We start from the raw sequence: 22,376 nt of genomic DNA on the forward strand, positions 1-22,376 counted from the left end.
GTTCTTTAGGCATCATATGCCTTCTCTCTAAGGGTATATAATTCAGCACCAATTCTCTCACTTCTTCTGAGACATTCCCATAGTATTGCTCTTGGGGTAGGCCTTCTGGCGGATTCCCAACCATATCTAGCAACCTGTCTACCTCCTCTGGTTTCCTTCCTATTTCCTGGAGATGCTTTTCCATTTGTAGCACCTTATCCCGTAACATCTCAACTGTCTCTCCTAAAGTGCGCGCTTCCTGCTCTCCTTGATTCGCCATTGTAAGTCAACCTTTTTTAGTCGAGATAAATTTGGGTAAGTTTCAAGTCTCATGGTTTTTCTTTTGGGTACGTAATTTTAGATCATTGGATCAATTGTATTCAAGCTTTAATACATGATACACACATAGCAAGTAGGCATGTGAAGCACGTAGCAAGCAATTATGTAATTCGCTGATATTTATACTACTCGCGTTCCTAAGGCCTTTTTGAGCTAAGGCTTTGTTAATAGTTTGAAACATGCAAGTGCCATTTGTGAAGATGAACCATTGTCCCAAAAATCATCATTAGTTAATAAATAATAATAAACAATATCTTCCCCGGAAGGGATTACAAAGATGATGAAGCCGACATGGGGCTTATAATAAAGCAATAAATCAGCAGGGTCCTCCTCTAACTGTTACACCTCGCACTTTCAGAGCATGATCACGCCATGTATTTCACCATATTAATGGAGTGTCGGAGATGCCCCTTGAAGTTTTGAAAGGTACAAGTCATGGAAAGCACGTAACAATGAAGTAAAGGATGAATTATCATCTCGTAAGTCGTAATCGGGAAGGACAATCATGGAACCAAAGGACATGACCATTATCAAGTGTGATTAATGATAAATATCATGTATGGAGAGTTTTGAAAGATTCTAGGACCAAGCAAATCGAAGAAAATAAGTTTGTCGAAAATTTAAAAAAATTGGCAGAATTTTGGACAGAAATACTGGGTCAACTTTAGAGAAGTATATCTCCTAGTATATTAGGAGTTTTGAAGTGAAACAAAAGCCTAAATTGAAGTTCAGGAAGTCTAGTTTCTAACACAACAAACCGTTCATCAAAACGACATCGGAGTAGGGAGTTATGGGCATTTCAATATAAGCCTCCAAGCTGCCAAATGGCTCCCCGCGGGCCCCACTTGAAAAGATGGTGGAACCGACTTTCAAAGGGTATAAATACCCTATTATTCCCTTTTTTTTCTTCATTTATACTTTGGAGTTCTAGACACATCCATACAATTCCCTTAAACACTTATAACCCCTTAAATAAAAAATTCAACAAGATTACACCAAATTAGTTCATGAAAAGTGATTGTTCTTATTTCTACTTGATGTTGTGGTGAGTTTGGTCTTGAAGAAAGTTGGTGTGGCTAAAGTTCTTCAAGTATAAGGTATGTTCTTCATCCTATCTCTTAAGTTGAGTTGATTTGAAGGTTTAACAAGTCTTAAAAGTGAAAATAGTTATGGAGGAAAGGTCATAAAGTGTTGTGTTGTAGTTGTTGAGTTTATGGACTCTTTTGAGCATGTTGTGGTTGTGTTGTTGTACTAATTTCCATGTATATGGATGGTATCTAATTTTGTTGGTGTGTTGATAAGATTATGCTCCTTGATTGGGAAGAAAGGCAATATATATTGTTGTTGTATGTTGATAAACATCGTGTGGGATGTTTTATGAAATATTTTGGTATTGATGATGATGTTGTTGGTGTTAGTGTTGTTGTTGTTGTGTTGGTTTTTGGTATTGTGATTTCGGGATAGGGATATAAATAGGGGAGATGCTGCCCAAATTTTGGTAGATTCTAAAGGGGTTTAATTTGAAGACTTAAGATAAGCATATGATGATAAGCCTAACAGTAGCATGAATTCTCTTGAATGTAGATTTACGAGCTTGGAAAGATAAGCGTTAAGTAGTAGGAGACCAAAAAGGTATGTTAAGGCTAGTCCCTTTCTTTCCAAAGGCATAATTCCTTTCTTATGAACGTATATATGTTTTCCATAATATTCTTATTCCCAAAAGTTAGAAGTTCATGATTCTTAGAGTTTTTTATGATGCTAAAGATAAGTATGTTCCGTGATAATAATAATGATGATTCCATTTTTGGAGATTCCAAAGCTTATGGATTTGATGTTATTATGAGATTATTGAGCTTATTTTATGATTTCCTTGATTTTATCCATTATTGTTGATATCACCTCATAATACTTGTTCCTTCGAGGTGAGATATAGCGATGATGATAATTCCATTTCCAATGCTATCCAAGTTCATCATTTTTTATACTCTCATGACACTATTGATCTCATCTTACAATAGTTGATCCTCTAAGGAAAGATATGGTGATAATGATAATGATGATGATGATGTGCTTTTATTTATGTACTCTTATATATGTATATAGATAGTCATGTGTGACACCGAGTCTCGAAAGGGCCGGGTACAGTTATGATCGAGTCCCGAAAGGGACGGGTACAGATATTATCGAGTCTCGAAAGAGCCGAGTACAGATATTACCGAGTCCTATTATGGCCGGGTACCGATATCGTATAGGTATGTATGTTGATAAATGAAATTCATCATTTTGAAAAAGGTTAAGTAAACATGATGAATGTCTTAAAGGGCATCATGAGGTATAAACGGTTCTTTTATCTTACGTTATTCTTCGTGCTTTTATCATGTTACTATTCATGCCTTACATACTCAGTACATTATTCGTACTGACGTGCTTTCTTGTGGACGTTGCGTTCATTCCCGCAGGTAGACGGACCTGACCCATAGGATCTTCATCAGTGAAATCTTGGGAGTGCTCCATTTGCTTCGGAGCTGCAGTCTATTGGTATTAGTCCTTATGGTCACTTGTATTCTATGTAGAGACTCGTAGACATGTGTGTACAATTAGACGTTTCATAGCCTTATTAGTGCATATTGTTGTGCAATATTATGGTAGCCTTGTCGGCTTATGACGATAGGCATAGTTGTTGACAATGATGCAAAGCTGTGCCGTTATTTTGTGATGTATGAACCTTTACAGATTATGATATCTGTGAGCTATCTTTATGGTCCACCCAGAAATGATTATGAGATGTATGTTTAAAGGTGCTTTGTGTGTTAGCTCGGGGTGCCCGTCATGGCCCTCTAGTTGGGCCATGACACCAAAGGCTGATGTCGAGGCTTGGTTCGTCTTAGCTTTCTTGACCCTTCGAAGGGTGGTTTGAATCTGAAGTTGTGCTTGATACATCTCCATTCTGACTATCACCGGATCTATCTCTTCTAAAATTTGAACCAAATGCTCATCTATGCTTTCCAAGCATTCCTTTGGGCGTTCCTCTTCTCGGACATTATGATGCAGTGTGTGCCCTGGGATGGATGCATGGGCCAAGTGTCCCTGTAACCACTCATGATACCCTCGATCACACCCCGTTTCGTACGTGTCTGGAGCTAAAGTATCCGGACCCCAACTCACACGACAATTCCACTCCCTGTGGATTACATCAGCGTTCTTGATTTTCTGCTCGGTATGCTCGATAATAAATTGCTCGGGGTTCCCCATATGGGGTATCACTTGCCTTCCACTAAATTTCCTTAAAACCGAGATGGATAATAAGGACGGATTCCTCGAACCTCGACTAACGACACAAATGGACAATTTTTGCCCCGAACTACTATGCTTTCAGAAATGAAGTCAGGGAACATCAACTGGATCCTATCTTCAGTCAACTCTGCGAAGAAGTGGGCCCACTCCCCTTTGGACATGTGACCAAGGTTTAGACAGTAATTTGTGAGGTGTATATCCAGTTGTTGTTGCTCAGATACTGGACTCCTTCAGCCATGCTGATGTGTTTGATAATCCACCATTGTAGCAACATGTTACACCCTTGGAAGTACAGGAAATGACTCCGGCATTTGTCTGAAGCCCGAAAAATATCTGCCAGTATGATGGGAGCTAGGTCGAAGTATCTTGTTTCCTGACCTTGGTTATGCCGTAGAAGATAACATGGGCTAAGTAGATCACTCAAGTGTCTATGGCCAGTGACTCATCCTTCGGGAATACCATAGTGCCTAGTCGGGCTATGGCAAACGCCAAAGGTCTAACAGCTTTCTATTCTTCTCTACTCTTGAACTCCGTCTGGCATAGATTATACCCTGTGACGTCCCCGAACCTCCGGTACAGATCCCTAAAGGCTACAGTGGGTCTTTGTGCCCAGGGCGCCTCAGTTAAGGCAAGAAACTTCATGATTTGGCCGACGGTGGGCCATTGTGGGAATAATAGGTTGTGATCTGGCTTGTGTCTCCTCCTTAGACAGGTTCCATTGCTGTCTATGGCATCCCTAATTTTCTCTAGGGTCGGAGTCATCTCGATATTACCAAAACAAAACAACATTTCCTTATCGTCCCAATACCCGACTAATACCTCTTTTAGCTCCAGGAGACCTTTCATTGTCATGATAGAGGGTAGATAACCTACAGTGCAGCTAATTGTCCTTCGGTGAGCATCATCCAACCATTCCCACCAAGCTCTCAATAAGTCTGGAGCCTCGGTAACTATGTTGAAATGGATTCTGCATTCCATCTACAAAACAAAATACGGTTAAGATTGCCCCATCCCCTTAGGTTTAATGGTTCATCACATAGTCACAAATATGCTTCCACATAGCACATAAATGAAATGCGATTTTTTTCCGGGTCATAGACCGTCCGAGCACTAGGTAGTCTCTCTTAATGAGCCTTAGGTAGGTCTGAGATACACAAAGCTCGTCTAAGTATGAATGCTCTAGTTTAGTAGGGATTTGGCTTAGCTCTATCCTATTTTTCACTAGAGTGGGCTTTTCATAAAAGTCCGAGAACCCGAACGGACAACTGGGGCTGAACCGTTAAGGCTGTTGGACGATTGTAAACCAACCCCTCCTCATAAAGGTTCCAAAAGAAATATTTTGGTTTTATACTGAAGGAACGACCGTGTGCTCCACGAAGTCTCCTTTGGAACAAAGTGTAAAACAAATGTTAGGAGTGGCGTAGTTATGATATGCATGCAATGACAGTTAATAATTGTAAAAAAGTAAACACATAAATAGTTAAGGCAAACATACTCATATTATATTAGAATTCTTATGGTTAGAACCTTTAAGTCCCCAGCAGAATCGCCATCTATTACGGTTCACATTTCGCGGGCAGGGTTAGCGCTCAGAAAGCTACTTCGAACTTGTTGGTGCTCTTTCGGACTTGTTTTGAAAAAGAGTCTCCACCTAATTTTTAGGAAATTAGGAAAACTAGTTTTGAAGGATTTATTCATATGCAGTGAAAATGTTACGCCTCTCGTTTTCATCATAAGAAACTCCTTGGCTTTTTAGTGATTTATACCCTTGGTGCGGAGATTTGTACCCGGGTTTTCAAGACATTAAGTGCCTTACCTCATGTATACTGAAGTATAGGTATATGTTCCTTGCAATACGATAGGATTAGAAGTGAAACGAATCGAATCGACACGAGTTGGAGCGATTCAGGGAATCTGCAGAAATCAGTCCACTTTGATGAGCAAAGGGACGGGACGTCGACATGTCAACGAGGTGTCGTTCCCTACTGTTGACATGCCGCGGCCTCTAAACTTTCAGGCGGCAGAACGACGGAGCAAGTAGAAGCTCTGTCATTCTGTCGTCGACCCTCTCGTCAACCCGCATCGCTGGAACCTTTTTGTTCCACTTATATATATGTAGCCCTCACATTTTATTCCTCATTTATCACTCCCCAAATCAGATACAAACCCTAAAATATCTCTCCCAATATTCCCCATCATATTAGAGAAGTTTTCGCAAGATTCGAGCCCCGAGAACCCGAGCTAGTGAAGGGAAAGTTGTTCCTGGGTTTTATTGAAGTTGTTGAGCTTGGGAGTTGGAGTTGAAGTTTGATTTTGTAAGTTCTAGTTCCTTCAAGGTATGTATATGATTCTTATCTTTATTGTGAGTTGATTACCAAGGGTTTTAGTGATTTAAAGTAAACGAAAGATAGTTATAAGGCGTTAAGTTGATTAAGGGTAAAGTTGAGATTAGAGGCTATTTTGGGAGGTGATTTGGAAGGGATTTGATTATATTTTGATATGTGAGTATTGTTGTTTTTGTTTTTGGTATTGTCGATGATGTTTGGGTTGAAGTGGAATTTAAAGGATTGTTAAATTTACAGAGGAAATGTTGTCCGAGATTCGTTAAGTTCCTTTCGTACTTGAATTGGATAGTAAGTGATGTAAGTGGTCTAATTGTGGCCTATATTATCTTGATTGTAGACTTACGAGTTCGAGAAGTAGACGTTGGAAGATTAGATACGCTTCAAGGTATGTTAAGGTTGTCCCTTCTATTGCTTTGGCATGATCCTTATCATATGATTTATTATATCCTTGACTTCATATGTTTCGTATCTACAGTTTCTAGAGTATCCTTTCATGAGTCCTTCATGCATTTATTTATGTATATGTATATGTATAGATATTTTCTCACACCGCGCCGCGCTATAGTCGGTCGGGCAAGCACGTAGATGTGCACACCACTGCAGTGAGCAGATTATGAGATTACTCCGGATACGGGATGACATGATATATGGATCGGGCTGTACGTTCCACAGCACTAAACATTTATGGATCGGGTTGTACGTTCCTCAACACTAACAGTTATATTATATATGTATATGATTTTTTAAAGAGAGCATGCATACCATACGCCGCAGAGGCACTTTCAAATATTGAGATTAGCTTCCATGTTTCAAATATCTTTCGTGATTCTTATGCATTTATTGTTCTTCTGCCTTACATACTCGGTACATTATCCGTACTGACTCCCCTATTGCTCGTGGGGATGCGTTCATGTACGCAGGTTCAGGTAGACAGACAGGCGATTTAGCTCAGTAGGACTTCCACTCAGCGGTAGTCAGTGCGCTCCACTTGGTCTGGAGCTGCAGTTTATTTTGGTATGCTATTTTCGACATGTATATATGGGTATGACGGGGCCCTGTCCCGTCCTTTCTATAGCTTTGTTCTCCATTAGAGGTCTGTAGACAGTTGTGTGTAGTTGGCATGTGATGTAGCCTTGTCAGCACCTATTCTTTTGTGCACAGCATATGTAGCGGCCTAGTCGGCTTGCACAGTTCTTTACAGTATTTATATACACAGGTGGTTGTGAGTTCTTGATGCATAGTTCATGGTATTGTGCTTGTAAAAGTTAGTATAGCTTAGTTATAAGTCATATATGGGCCACGTTGTTATTCAGTGATATTCACATGCGAGTATAAGGGTGTCTGGTCAGTAGAAGTCAGGTACTCGTCACGACTCATCGATTTGGGTCGTGACAGAAAAAGCCTTCGTAATCAAGAGTTCTAGGTAAGGGTTCTGATGATCCCCTAGAGAATGTGTTAGACACCCTAGTATTGAGGATCCATACTGTACGGCTGACCTTCGAATTCCAATGTGTGAATATTTGCATGAACTACTTATTTAAGTGCAACATTTCTGCATTTATAAAATCTGCCATTTTATTGCATATCTTAGATTTGGAAAAAATTGAATATACTCCTTTATATATGGGTTATCTTAGGTTCGGATTTATATTATCCGGATGTCACGACTCATTTTAGCCTAGGTCATGCGGGCACCTACCATTCCCACCTCGGTAGGCGAGCCCTTAACTCAACGTTCACTATCAATAAATATAATAAATAGCAAAAGAAGTAAATGACGTAAGTCTCACAATATAGCATAATATAGATAAGTGCAGAAGTAAATAAATCCACCCTAGTATCTGGTCAGATCGTACAAGAGCATCTAAATCCGAATAACTCTGGTCTGAATAATAATACATAAAATGTCTCAAATCATGTCTTGGAAGAAAAGTAAGACATGAACAATAGAAGAGTCTTCGAGGTCAGCGGGCGCCATGCTCACCCTGGAAAACTCAAGTAGAAGCTGAGGAGTCGATCAGCCACGAGTCAGAGAAGTAGATCCGGCCTGATACTCTGTGTTCATAAAAGAATGCAGTAAGTGCAGGTCAGTACAGACAACAGTACTGGTAGGCATCATAGGCCGACTAAGCATAGTTAACACAATTCAGAAAATAACGCAAAAAAACAAGTAGAACAATCACGCATGAAATAATATAATCGTAACCGAGTATCCATCAACACCTATGTAAGTATCTAACCCCAATATAATGAGTCTGAGTATATCTAATCTTGGAACAATTGACACAATAGAATCAACAACACAATCCATTACACTACAGTATTCACGACATCTCACTCAAGTCATAATGCAATGCAATGCAATGATTATATGAATGTGATGCCACGCCATGCTATGCACAACCCAGTGTGACTCACGAAGTCTGAGTGCTACCTGTCCCGGATCGTTGCCAAACAGACAGACGGGACCCTGGCTAATTGCTTACAGAGGGAGTCTTACCGGCACCACTCTGGGGACCTGCGGAGCCCATGCACTACAATCGAATCTGGGATAACATTGGAAACGGCCATGCATAACGATGCCCGAATATAACCATCGGACATCGGCCTCCTCACAATCATTCAAAAGAGTTGTCAAATATCAGTTTCATAAATCAACGATTCCGGAATTGAACCTCGGGCATCGACCTCCTCACAATCACTCAAGTAAAAAGAGTTTATTCAGTATCAGTTTCATATAAACAACGATTCCGGAATGGATCTTCGGACAACGACCTTTTTCACAATCTCTCAATTAAAAGAGTTTATCAAATATCAGTTTCCCTCAATCAACGATACCGGAGAATCACCGGATATCGGCCATGCATGATAATATGAAAGAATGCGTGCAATGCATATGTCAATCATCAACAAGTAAGCTCAATATCACAAGTACCTCAACGGGGTACACCAACAATATATCACATCACAATACCATTGTGGGTATGCCAACATATATCAATAACTCAAGTACCAATAATGGGTACGCCAGTAAATATATCATAGTACAAATACTAACAACAGGTATGCCAATCCTATCCCAAATCAGGACAACAAGCGACATTCGCTATCTTCCAACTACACATGGCATCAAGCCAACACAATCAACAACCAACTGCATATAACGGGGTGGCTACTCCCAACACACATCAAGGCCCATCCTAAGGAAATATCCATCCTAACTTCACACCCGAAGGTTCACATACTGTCTCCGACATCATAATCTAAATATGTGATTCACTATACTAAGTCTCACCAAAGATAAACCATAACCTACCTGGACTATCGAACTGCAACACCAACAAGTCACTCTATCGCCTTGCCCTTCCTCTGAAGCTCAGAACCAAAGTAGTCTAAGCATAATCGAATTCTAAATTAGAAATCATAAATAATGATACTAATATTGTTATGATATCAATTAGGTCCAATTTAACCCTAGAATTTGGAAAAACGAGCCCACAAGGGCGAAAAGGAAAATTCACGGGTAAAATACCAAATTGAATCCTAGGTAATCATAACCCAATCATTAATTATTGATTTAGCCTTCCCAAGCCCCAATATCGAGATATGAAATAATAAGGTCTAAGACTTATTAAATGCATAATCACTGCCCGTCACTGCTGTAGCGGTAACTGGACCGCCCTAACGACCACCTTACCGCCTCAGCGGTCAAGCCAAAATGGCTGGTACTGCTTCAGCGGCAGGGCCACTGCCCCAGCGGTGCCGCTGCTACGGTGCTGGTGCCGCCAAAGCAGACACCAGACACTAGAAACTTGGCCTAGGTTTTTCGTTTCGATCCGATTTTCAACTAACTCCTGAGGCCATCGTTCACATACCAGATACCTAGTCTCACATAAAAACGCGCTACGAACGCGTCTGTGGCCTCGGACTTCTCAACGCAGGTATCGTTGATTGAGTTAACTACCGATGCCTTACTTCCCATTTCCCATCCAAAGACCCGAAATGCACCAAAATGCATTGGGAACTGAACCAATTATACATACAAGTTCTAAACAATCATCTGGACCTCTCGGAATTGACGAAACTCCGAAAAAGGTCCGTTTGTCCAAAAGTCAACCTCGGGTCAAAATGAGTAAATAAACGCTCGGAAGTCGCGAAAGTGCCAAAAAGACTATAACGACAACACGGTCAGATACCAATTGAACCGTTGCTCGTCCTCGAGCAACGAAAAGAAAGAAGTCAGGGAAATACCTGAATCAGTGAACAACTGGGATATCGGCTACGCATATCGGACTTAGTCTCCCAAGTAGCCTCTTTCACAGGGCGGTGCTTCCATTGCACCTTCACAGAAGCAATCTCCTTGGACCTCAATTTTCGAACCTGCCTATCTAGGATCGCAATAGGCTTCCCCTCATAAGTCAAATTCTCATCAAGCAATATAGAATCCCAACGGACAATGTAGGTACCATCGGCATGGTATCTCTTCAGCATCGAAACATGGAAAACTGGGTGAGCTCCAGCTAAACCTAGCGGCAAGGCCAACTCATACGCTACATCACCAATGCAATCCACGATCTCAAATGGGCCAATGTATCTAGGGCTCAACTTACACTTCTTACCAAACCTCATAACACCCTTCATGGGTGAAACCTTCAACAGAACCTGATCACCAATAGCAAACTTCAAATTCCAAACCTTTTGGTCCGTATACATGTTCTGCCGGCTCTGAGCAGCCACGAGTCTGGCCTGAATAACTCTCACTCTGTCAAGGGACTCCCTCAATAGATCTATGTTCCTAGGTCGAGCCTTGAACCCATCGAACCAACCAATCAGAGATCTACACCTCCTACCATATAAGGCCTCAAAAGGCGCCATACCAATACTCGAATGATAACTGTCGTTGTACGCAAACTCCACCAAAGGCAAGTGATGATCCCAATGACCACCAAAATCAATAACACATGCTCTTGACGTGTCCTCGAGCACCTGAATGGTCCGCTCAGACTGGCCATCGGTCTGGGGACAGAAAGCTATACTACAGTCCAATCGGGTACCCATCTCATCATGAAATGCTCTCCAAAATTAGGAGGTGAAGATAGTACACCGATCAAATACAACAGAAATAGGGATCCCATGTAATCTCACAATATCCTGAATATACATCTTGGCTAACTTCTCCGCGGTATAAGAAACCTGAGCCGGAACAAAGTGAACGGACTTAGTCAATCGATCCACTATCACCCAAATAGAATCAAACTTGCCAAGGGTCTTCGGAAGACCCGTGACAAAATCTATGGTAATCCTCTCCCACTTCCACTCGGCAATGGGCATCCTCTGAAACACCCCACCTGGTCGCTGGTGCTCATACTTTACCCGTTGACAATTTTCGCACTTATCCACAAATCAACTATATCCCTCGTCATACGACGCCACCAATAGTGTTGTCTCAAGTCACGGTACATCTCAGTCACTCCTGGATGAATGAAATAGCTAGAGCCGTGGACCTCAGATTAGATCAACTGAATCAGGTCACCAACACGAGGAACGTACACGCGTCCTCTAATCCTCAAAATGCCCTCAGAATCAATCACGGCCTCCTTGGCCTCACCTCTCGACACCCTATCCCGAATCTTTCTCAACTGAGATTCCTCAAACTGATGAGCCTTGATCCGATCCAATAATGATTACCTCGCCTCTATACAAGCCAAAATCCTCCCCGAGGTCGAGAGGTCGAGACGAACGAAACTGTTGGCCAAAGTCTGAACCTCCATGGCCAACGGACGCTTGGAAATAACCAATCGAGCTAAACTCCCCATACTCACTGCCTTGTGACTCAAGGCATCAGCCACCACATTGGCTTTACCAGGGTAATACAGAATAGAGATGTCATAATCCTTCAGAAGCTCTATCCGTTGGCGCTGCCTAGAATTGAGATCTCTATAGGTAAACACATGCTGAATGCTACGGTGATCGGTAAAAACCTCACAATGGACACCGTATAAGTAATGCCTCCAAAGCTTCAAAGCGAAGACTACGACCAACAACTCCAAATCATGAGTAGGGTAATTCTTCTTATGAACTTTCGATTAACGGGAAGCATAAGCTATCACTCTACCCTCCTGCATCAACACCATACCCAAACCCATACAGGAAGCATCACAATAGACCGCGAAGTCCTTGCCCTCCACAGGTAAGGCTAGGATCGGGGTTGTGGTCAAAAGAAGCTTGAGCTTTTGAAAGCTCTCCTCACAATCATCCGTCCACTGGAAGGGAACATCCTTTTAAGTCAATCTGGTTATGAAGCAATGGCAGCAAAACCCTTCACAAAACGGTGGTAATAACTGGCCAAACCCACAAAACTACAAATCTCGATAACAGTAGTGGGCCTCGCCCAACCCCTTACAGCCTCAATCTTCTGTGGATCAACAATGATCCCCTCTTTGGACATCACATGGCCCAAGAATGCTACAGACTCTAACCAGAACTCACACTTAGAAAACTTGGCAAAAAAACTATGTTTCTTCAACAACCCAAGGACGGTAAGAAGATGGCTCTCATGCTCCACTCTACTCTTGGAATACACCAAGATGTCATCAATAAACACAATCATAAAAGAATCAAGGAACGGCCTAAAGATGCCATTCATCAAGGTCATAAATGTAGCTGGGGTATTGGTAAGGCCGAAAGACATCACTAGAAACTCATAGTGGCCATGTCTTGTCCGAAATGCTGTCTTTGGAATATCCTCCGCCCTAATCTTCAACTGATGATAGCCGGAACGCAAATCAATCTTAGTAAACACCGAAGCACCCTGAAGCTGGTCAAATAGATCATTAATACGAGGCACAGGGCAAGTATTCAGGATAGTGACCTTGTTCAACTGGCGGTAATCAATGCACATCCTCATGGTCCCATCTTTCTTCTTCACAAATAACACTGGAGCACCCCAAGGAGAGACGTTCGGTCTAATGAACCCCTTGCTCAATAAATCTTGCAATTTTTCCTTAAGTTATCTTAACTCGGCTGGTGCCATTCGATATGGTGGGATGGAAATAGGACGAGTACCCGAGTCCACATCGATACAGAAATTAATGTCACGATCGGGTGGCATACCCGGCGAATCTGACGGAAATACCTCCGCGAACCCGCTCACAATAGGAATAGACTCAAGGGATGGAGATGCAACAGTCGTATCACGAACATGCGCCAAATACGCTAAACACCCCTTACTTACTAATTTTTTCGCCCGAAGTAAGAAGATAATCTTTTTCGAAGCGGGACTAGGAGTACCTCTCCACTCAAGCCTAGGGATGCCTGGCATGGCTAAAGTGACTGTCTGGTGTGACAGTCCAAGATTGCATGATAAGGAGAAATACAGGACATACCCAATATAATATCAAAGTCCACCATATCCAAAATCATCAAATCTACCTAGGTGTCATACCCCATAAAATTAACTAAACAAGATCGGTAGACTCGATCAACAACCACAGAATCTCCGACTGGAGTAGACACATGAACAGGTATATCTATGCTATCTGGGACCCACCTCTAAAACCATGGGACGTCCTGCGGCCTGACTGAGCACCGCCTCTCTGAGAAGTCCCTCCTCGACCACTGGATGATATAGGAGTCCTCGACGGTTGATAATCTCGCCTAGGTCAGGGACATCTATTGGCAATATGCCCAACCTCCCTACAAGTGAAATAGGTAAGAGGAGTCGAATACTGAAACACGGACACTGAAGACCCTGATGAAGCAGTCGTGTCCACTGGTCTAGAGAACGAGCTCTCAGGACTCTCTATCTAGGTGGCTCACTAGAGGAAACCGGTAATGCTGAATGTACGGGACGACCGAAATAGGGCTGAGGTGGCATCAAAAACTGACTGGCGCCCCTCGTATCAGAACCCCCAAAGCTGCCAGTCTGACGTGGCCTCTTGTCACCACCACTAAAAGTGCGGGCCTTGGCGCCCTCAACCATCGAAGCATGCTTAATAATGGACTAGAAGTAAGCCCCTATAGACTCCATCTGGAGGCAAGGAATCTGTAGAGATCCCACTAGTCCTCCAACAAAGCGTCTGATCCTATCAGCCTCGGTAGGAATCAACAGAGTAGAGTATCGGGCCAAATAGAGAAAACGGGTCACATAAGAATCTAAGGACATGCCCCTCTGCTCAAGGTGTAGAAACTGCTCCCTACGAGCCTCTCTCACAGACCGGGGCACATACTTCTCAAGGAAGGCCCGGTAGAACTGAGTCCAAGTTAACGGAGGAGAACCTTCAGGTTTGCACGACACGAAATACCTCCACCACGCCTTCGGGTCACCGCGAAACTAGTAGGACACATAATCAAAGCCATGGGTTTCTACTATCCCCATACGGTGCAACAACTCGTGCATATCAAGAATAAACTCATAGGCATCCTCCGATGAAGTACCAGAGAACTTCGACGGCTCTAACTTCCTAAACCTCCCCACCAGATCCTGATCAGCAGCAGTCATAACGATGCCATTCATGGGCCTAATATCCTCCCTAGGAGTAGGTATAGCATCAATGTCGGGAGCCATAGCTGCAGCGGGATGTGCTACCCGTGTAGGTCCCTGCTGAGGGGTTTGCGCCCCAACCCAAGTCTGTGAACCCTCGTCGGGAGTAGTAGCACCGGCGGCCTCCTGCTGGGCATCAAGATGAAGTAGGACCCTGCCTTAGTGTCATGCATAGCCTGGTCAGAAGTAACCTCAGGCAGTGTCCGTGCTGGGGTCACGCCATCCCCTACAGTCTGGTCTCTAGCCGGCTGGTACTCAAGCATGGGAGATAGAGACCTCTCTCATCACTGGCCCACCGTCGTAGCTCTAACCCTGGCTGGGGCAGCCCCGTAGCCTCTCACTCTGCTCCGTCCTCTGACTGTAGCGTGCCCTCGGGTGCTAGCCGTAGCTGCGGGCTCCAGCACCTGACCTCGGGCCGTAGTAGCTCGAGTCCTCACCATCTGTGAGAGCAGAGATAAGAGTCAGATACCAATTTAGTTTTTTCAGATACCAATTTGAATAAAGTAACACGATGGAAAGAAAGAAGATGAGATTTCCTAAATGTCCTATAGCCTTCCGCAGATAAGTACGGAGCTCATCGTACCGATCCAGGAGACTCTACTAGACACACTCTTGTATCAAAGACCAGATAACCTAGGGCTCTGATACAACTTGTCACGACCCATTTTAGCCTAGGTCATGCGGGCACCTACCATACCCACCTCGGTAGGTGTCACGACCCGAATCGGGGCCGCGACGAGCACCCGGTGCTAGCCCATCCGGGCACCCTCTTAGCTTACTCTTATGCTTACATCTAGGTGAGCCACATAATTATACATGCATTTCCATTCATTCATCAACTAGTCCCATTTGGACAATAGCACATTTATATCATCATAGGCATCTATGCCACATCAATGTACATGGGCCAACGTGGCAGACAAAATGATATACAAAACATAGTCCGACAAGGCCAGACATATCCAAACACATACACGTGACTACGAGCCTCTAAGAAGAGTATAACATATCACATGAGCGGGACAGGACCCCACTATGCCCATATTTATATACACAAAATAATGAATACCCAAAAGCTATGACTCCGGAAGAAATAGAGTTCTGCTATGTAATCTCTGGATAAGCAGCTATGGATCAAGTCTGTCTCCCTGTGCACTTGCGGGCATGACGCAGCGTCCACAAACAAAAGAACGTCAGTACGAAGAATGTACTGAGTATGTAAAGCATGATCAGCATCGATATATATAAGCATAAGGAACAACATATGAAATAGCATAGGAGGGGAGACAATAACACCATCATCATTACACTTACTTGCCTTTCATAGGGGCTTCCCATTTTTCATACGTATTCGTACACCTACGTCATCATCCGTATTCCATAATAGTACTCGTACCATACTCGTGCTCATATTCGTATACATGTCCTTAGTCGTATTCTCATACATAGTCTTATCACATTCATATTCATATTATATACTTAGTCATTTCATATACATAGCATTTTACATAGCATACCCGACCTCATAGGATCGGTGTTTCATACATACTTGGCCAACCAAGGCTCAAGGTTACTCATACCTGGCCCTACCAAGGCTTCAGGGTTATCCGTACCATCTGCAGAGGTGTGCGCGCATTTCGTAATCGTATACATACTTTATACATATTCATATACATATATTCTACCCGGCGTCATAAGCTCGGGGTTTCATTATAGCGTTTCATAGGCACATATAAGTATAATAGCCCGTAGGCACCTTTAGTATCATTATTAATATCATCATCGTTACTATCGTCATCATTATCGTTACTTCTATATCATGGGATTACTCGTCGTATGAGGTGCGTAGTATCATCGTAGCACATATCAAGGATCGTGAGCTTATGAGCTCGGAATATCAATCATTTGGAAACAACATACTCATATAGAGGAATTAGGGATTTGGCCAAGACACCATGCCTTATGAAAGAAGGATTAGCCTTACATACCTTTTCGTCGGACTATTCTACGCTTGCACGTCCCCTTTCAATGTTAGTGTTTCAACCTTCATTAATATCATAACAATGGTCATTAGTCATTCACATTATCCACATTGTCTAGATTTCTCAACTTGCTTCTAATTCATCCATATTCAAGGTCATAACACCCAACTTCGTCCATCCGTCTAAAGTGTCTATTTCATGATCTTTAATACCATTTATAACACATTCATATCACAACACAACAACATTCGTGATTCAATTCAACCTATTCCTCAAAATGTCACTATTCATCATTCATGACCTAGTTGACCATATTTTCTACAATCCATGCATTTCAACTCTCCAATATCTTAAACATCATATAAATATCATGAATCTTACCTTAGAAGTTGTAGGAACAAGATTTAGTTGATAATACTCCACTTTGAGCAAAACCCTAGTTTTTCTCCATTTGGATTTCTTGACTTGGATGACCTTTGATGATGTTCTCACTCTTGATTCACTTCGTTTTATGTTGTTGATGACTTATGATCCTTGAAAACTTGGATAATAAATGTAGAGAGATGATTTAGAGAGAAGTGGTGTAATGTTGAAATGAAATAAAACAAGTGTTGGTCCCTTTATTTAATGACTTGCAAAATATGAAATGAAGTGCACAGTGGCCGTCCATGGGGGTTTACGGTCCGTATTCCAGTTTACGGACCGTCCTTCGTGGTCGTATTTAACCGTATTCAGAACCAGAAACTTAAGGCTGCAACATGGTGATTTACGACCATGGTTTACGGGCCGTAAATCACTTTACGGTCCGTCCTCCAGGTCGTATTTAGCCATTTCCTCAACTGGCAGAAAGTTGAAGTTTGCATGCCAATTTACGACCTGCTAGTTTACGGAACGTATACCAATTTACGGTTCGTCCTAACACTTTACGACCACTGGGCAGTTGCAAATCTGCAACTTCCCATATTTCTTAGACTTCTCATTTTAATCACCCACGTCCATGCACATGCATTGCTCCCCTTATATCTCATCTTAACTTAGCCAACTTTCTCATTTCACATTGGATACCTTTGCAATCTCGCCTAAGGTCATCAAACGTCGTTTCTTGCTCATGGACATCATGCACTCATATTCATCACTAGTTCATTCACTTTCGTACCAACAGAAAAATTTCCGAGGTGTAACAGTAGGCGAACCCTTAACTCAACGTTCATAATCAATAAATATAATAAATAGCGGAATAAGTAAATAATGTAAGTCTCACAATATAGCATAATATAGATAAGTGCGGAAGTAAATGAATCCACCCCAGTATCTGGTCTGGTCATATACGAGCATCTAAATCCGAATAACTCTGGTCTGAATAATCATACATAAAATGTCTCAAATCACGTCTTGGAAGAAAAGTAAGACATGAACAATAGAAGAGTCTTCGAGGTCAGCAGACGCCATGCTCACCCTAAAAAACTCAAGTAGAAGCTGAGGAGTCGATCAGCCACGAGTCAGAGAAGTAGATCGGGCCTGATACTTTGTATTAATAAAAGAATGCAGCAAGTGCAGGTCAGTACAAACAACAGTACGGGTAGGCATCATAGGCCGACTAAGCATAGTTAACACAATTCAGAAAATAACGCAGTTAAACAAGTAGAACAATCACGCATGAAATAATATAATCATAACCGAGTATCCATCAACACCTATGTAAGTATCTAACCCTAATATAATGAGTCTGAGTATATCTAATCCTGGAACAATCGACACAATAGAATCAACAACACAATCCATTACAATACAGTCATCACAACATCTCACTCAAGTCATAATGCAATGCAATGCAATGATGGTATGAATGTGATGCCATGCCATGCTATGCAAACGAGATGTACATATGTACTCCAGACAGAAATATCGACATCTCGGCAGCACAACCCAGTGTGACTCGCGAAGTCTGAGTACCACCCGTCCCGGATCTTTGCCAAACAGACAGACGAGACCCTGGCTAATTGCTTACAAAGGGAGTCCCACCGGCACCACTCTGGGGGACCCGCAGAGCCCATGCTCTACAATCGAATCTGGGATAACAGGGAAACAGCCATGCACAACGATGCCCGAATATAACCATCGGACATCGGCCTCCTTACAATCACTCAAAAGAGTTGTCAAATATCAGTTTCATAAATCAACGATTCCGGCATTGAATCTCGGACATCAACCTCCTCACAATCACTCAGTGAGTGTGTTTATTCAGTATCAATTTCATATAAACAACGATTCCCGAATGGATCTTTAGACATCGGCCTTTTTCACAATCTCTCAAGTAAAAGAGTTTATAATATCAGTTTCGCTCAATCAATGATACCGGATCATCACCGGATATCGGCCATGCTTGATAATATGAGAGAATGCGTGCAATGCATATGTCAATCATCAACAAGTAAGCTCAATATCACAATCACCTCAACGGGGTACGCCAACAATATATCACATCACAATACCACAATGGTATGCCAACATAAATCAATAACTCAAGTACCAACAATGGGTACGCCAGTGTATATATCATAGTACAAATATCAACAACGGGTATATCAATCCTATCCCAAATCAAGACAACAAGCGACACTCGCTATCTACCAACTACACATTTCATCAAGCCAACACAATCAACAATCAACCGTATTTAACGGGCTGGCTAGTCCTAACATACATCAGGGCCCATCCTAAGGCAATAGCCATCCCAACTTCACACCCGAAGGTTCACATACTTTCTCCGACATCATAATCTAAATATGTGATTACTAAGTCTCACCAAAGGTAAACCATAACCTACCTGGACTGTCGAACTGCAACACCAACAAGTCACTCTATCGCCTTGCCCTTCCTCTGAAGCTCAGAACCTAAGTAGTTTAAGCATAATCGAATTCTAAATTAGAAATCATAAATAATGAGGCTAATATTGCTGTGATATCAATCAGGTCCAATTTAACCCTAGAATTTGGAAAAACAGACCTACAAGGGCGAAATGGGAAATTCACGGGTAAAATACCAAATTGAATCCTAGGTAATCATAACTCAATCATTAATTGTTGATTTAGCTCAAGAACTATCCCCAAATCTGATTCTGGTAAAAACCCCCAAATTGGGTATGAACCCTAATTTTCCAAATCCGAAATTCAACCTTAAAAGTGGAAGATATGGGGTTACTAAGCTTAGATTCGTCACATTTTAGTATTAACATCATCAACTTTATGAATTATAATCCTAGGGAGAAGTCTCCCAAAACCCTTCTTCAAATTCTACTTCTAAGGGATTAAAAAGGGAAGGGATGATTCTAAGATGATAATGATTAAAGAGAAGTAAAGGATTAGACAAGGTTTTACCTCTAAGATTTCCTTCAATTTTTCTCCAAGAACAGCCTTCCCAAGCCTCAATATCGAGATATGAAATAATGAGGGTCTAAGACTCATTAAATGCACAGTCACTGCCCGCCACTGCTGTAGCGGTAACTGGACCGCCCCAGCGGCCACCTTACCACTTCAGCGGTCAAGCCAAAATGGTTGGTGCCCGCCACCAGAAACTTGGCCTAGGTTTTTCATTTCGATCCGATTTTTTGACTAACTCCCGAGGTCATCTGCTCATATACCAGATACCTAGTTCCACATAAAAACACGCTACGAACGAGCCTATGGCCTCGGAATTCTCAACGGAGGTCTTGTTGACCGAGTCAACTACCAATGCCTTAATTCCCATTTCCTATCCAAAGTCCCGAAATGCACCAAAATGCATTGGGAACCGAACCAATCATATATACAAGTTCTAAACAATCATCCGGACCTCTCAGAATTGGCGAAACTCCGAAAAAGGTCCATTTGCCCAAAAGTCAATCTCGGGTCAAAATGAGTCAACAAACTCTCGGAAGCGGCGAAAGTGTCAAAAGGACTATAACAACCAAATGGGTCATTACACCGGATACGTATAATTCCTCTTAAATATGAGGATAGGGTATTTTGTTTTGTAAAAGGAGCAACAAGAGTTGTTTTGGTTTTACTATAAAAATTGGCAAAGAAGTGTACATATTTCAATTCATGGTTAATCCACACTTGGCTTTCGGGTTGACCACATACACGTTTAGAATGTATCACTTATGACTTTACGATTACGAATATATTTCAAACTTATTGAGAAGGGCATTTTTTAGAACTTATTAAAAGGATCTAATTCGAGTTTGAAATTGGGCCGTTTGAAAAGATCATGGATCGGGACTTACTCTAACAAAATGGGTTGGACGCCCAAATACACTTTTGAAGGTAAAAGGGGCATTTTCAACATTAATCTGTGTCTATTTGAGAAAAATGTTTCAGTCCAATTACTCGATTTTTTTTTTTCGGAAAAAGATGTGATGGTCTTTGGCCCCATTTAATCTGGGCTTAGCCCAATTTAAAAAAGACCTTTTGAAACGATAACTTTGGTGGGCTTCGGCTAAAAAATCTAATGTTCTTATCATGTGGACTTGGTCCAAAATATACCAGTTTTTCCAAAATGAAGCATGACATTTAATTAAAACCTGGGCGAATATTTACATAAAAATCTTTGAAAGTAAGACGAACAGTTTGGTAAAAATGTTACAGCTACCATCAATCCCCTTTTTGCAAGTTTAAGGGTTGTTATGAAAAACACTTTTGATTTACCTCTTTTTAAACTTTTGAAAAACGTTACTCAGGTTTGGAAAATTCGCTTAGGCCCTAAAGTCAATCTAAACGACATATGTACCGTTTGCCTAAGATGTCTAATTCTAACCACATTGGCTTCCAATAATAATGTGAGTTTTACAAATACAATACAAGCAATAAAGTTGATAATGAAAAAAAAAAAGAATAAACTTGGGGTGTACCAAGCCCCTTAACCATTTTCACTCATGGTTGGGCCTTCGTGTCATTTTCACCCGTGACTAGGCCTTCAATATATATATCTATATATATATATATATATATATATATATATATTTGCTTCCCTTTCTTTCTCGGACTCAATAGAGTTTTTTTTTTTTTGAAAGAATTATCCCGTTGGGCCTTTGGCCCAATAGGGTGGTTATGTCTTCGGCCTGAATAGCCATGCAGGGAGTAAGAAGGAAAAGGGGGAACGGTTAGATTATATTTACTGAACTTATCACAAGCATACTCATACTAATATACACATATATACAATAATATACACTAAGGCTATTTACGAGTTCTGTAATTGTCACAACTCTTATCTCCTATTGGCTTTTACTGATAAGAATTTAAGTAGTGAAAAGGGGAACTCATCACCCCCCTTATTCCTGATGCCGTACAAGTTCCAAGAGGTTTCTCGAATCTCCGGCATGGCTGGACACTAGGGGAAGGCTCAAACTAAGCCCTCAAATGACTACTTTAGTTTCCAAATCAGTATAACCAAAGAAAAAGAGAGCGTGGCACAGAACCCCTCATCCACACACAAGCAACAACACCAACTCCTATACAGGTTAACCAAGACAAATGAAGGTAGAGCCATAAGGCAAATAGCAGCCATAACCAGAGCATAGAGTAAACAAGAATAGTTGTAATATATGTACAGGAATAAACTATAACACCTAGCCATGGGACAGGTAAAGACAGTTACAGTTCATGAAGATGGAGTGGGCAAGTAGCAGTTAACATGTGAACACAAATGAGCAAGAAGGGATTATAACACATGATCACAAAAATGAGTCAAGGACAGGACCATAGCACATGATCATGAATAAGCCAAATACAATCAAAACCTATGTGTACATAGACTAAATAGAAACAATTAAGCAATGACTAAGTTACAAACTGTCTATGACTTTTCAGATATGGCATGGGAGAGGTAGTCACACACAGATAGGCACAACTAAGA

The 22,376-nt window shown here is 41.7% G+C and overlaps 1 long non-coding RNA gene across 1 annotated transcript in view; it reads left to right on the forward strand.

Annotated features, from left to right (window-relative positions):
* The window catches only part of LOC132644766 (uncharacterized), a 31,512-nt gene extending 24,017 nt beyond the window's left edge, over positions 1-7,495 (forward strand). The window contains exons 2-5 of the long non-coding RNA XR_009583901.1: positions 2,778-2,856; positions 6,295-6,342; positions 6,494-6,653; positions 6,878-7,495. This is a non-coding gene — a long non-coding RNA (uncharacterized LOC132644766). The remainder of the gene's footprint in view (positions 1-2,777; positions 2,857-6,294; positions 6,343-6,493; positions 6,654-6,877) is intronic.
* The last annotated feature ends 14,881 nt before the right edge of the window (positions 7,496-22,376 follow it).

This window comes from Lycium barbarum, chromosome 6, assembly GCF_019175385.1.
Source record: "Lycium barbarum isolate Lr01 chromosome 6, ASM1917538v2, whole genome shotgun sequence".
NCBI classification, from domain to species: domain Eukaryota; kingdom Viridiplantae; phylum Streptophyta; class Magnoliopsida; order Solanales; family Solanaceae; genus Lycium; species Lycium barbarum.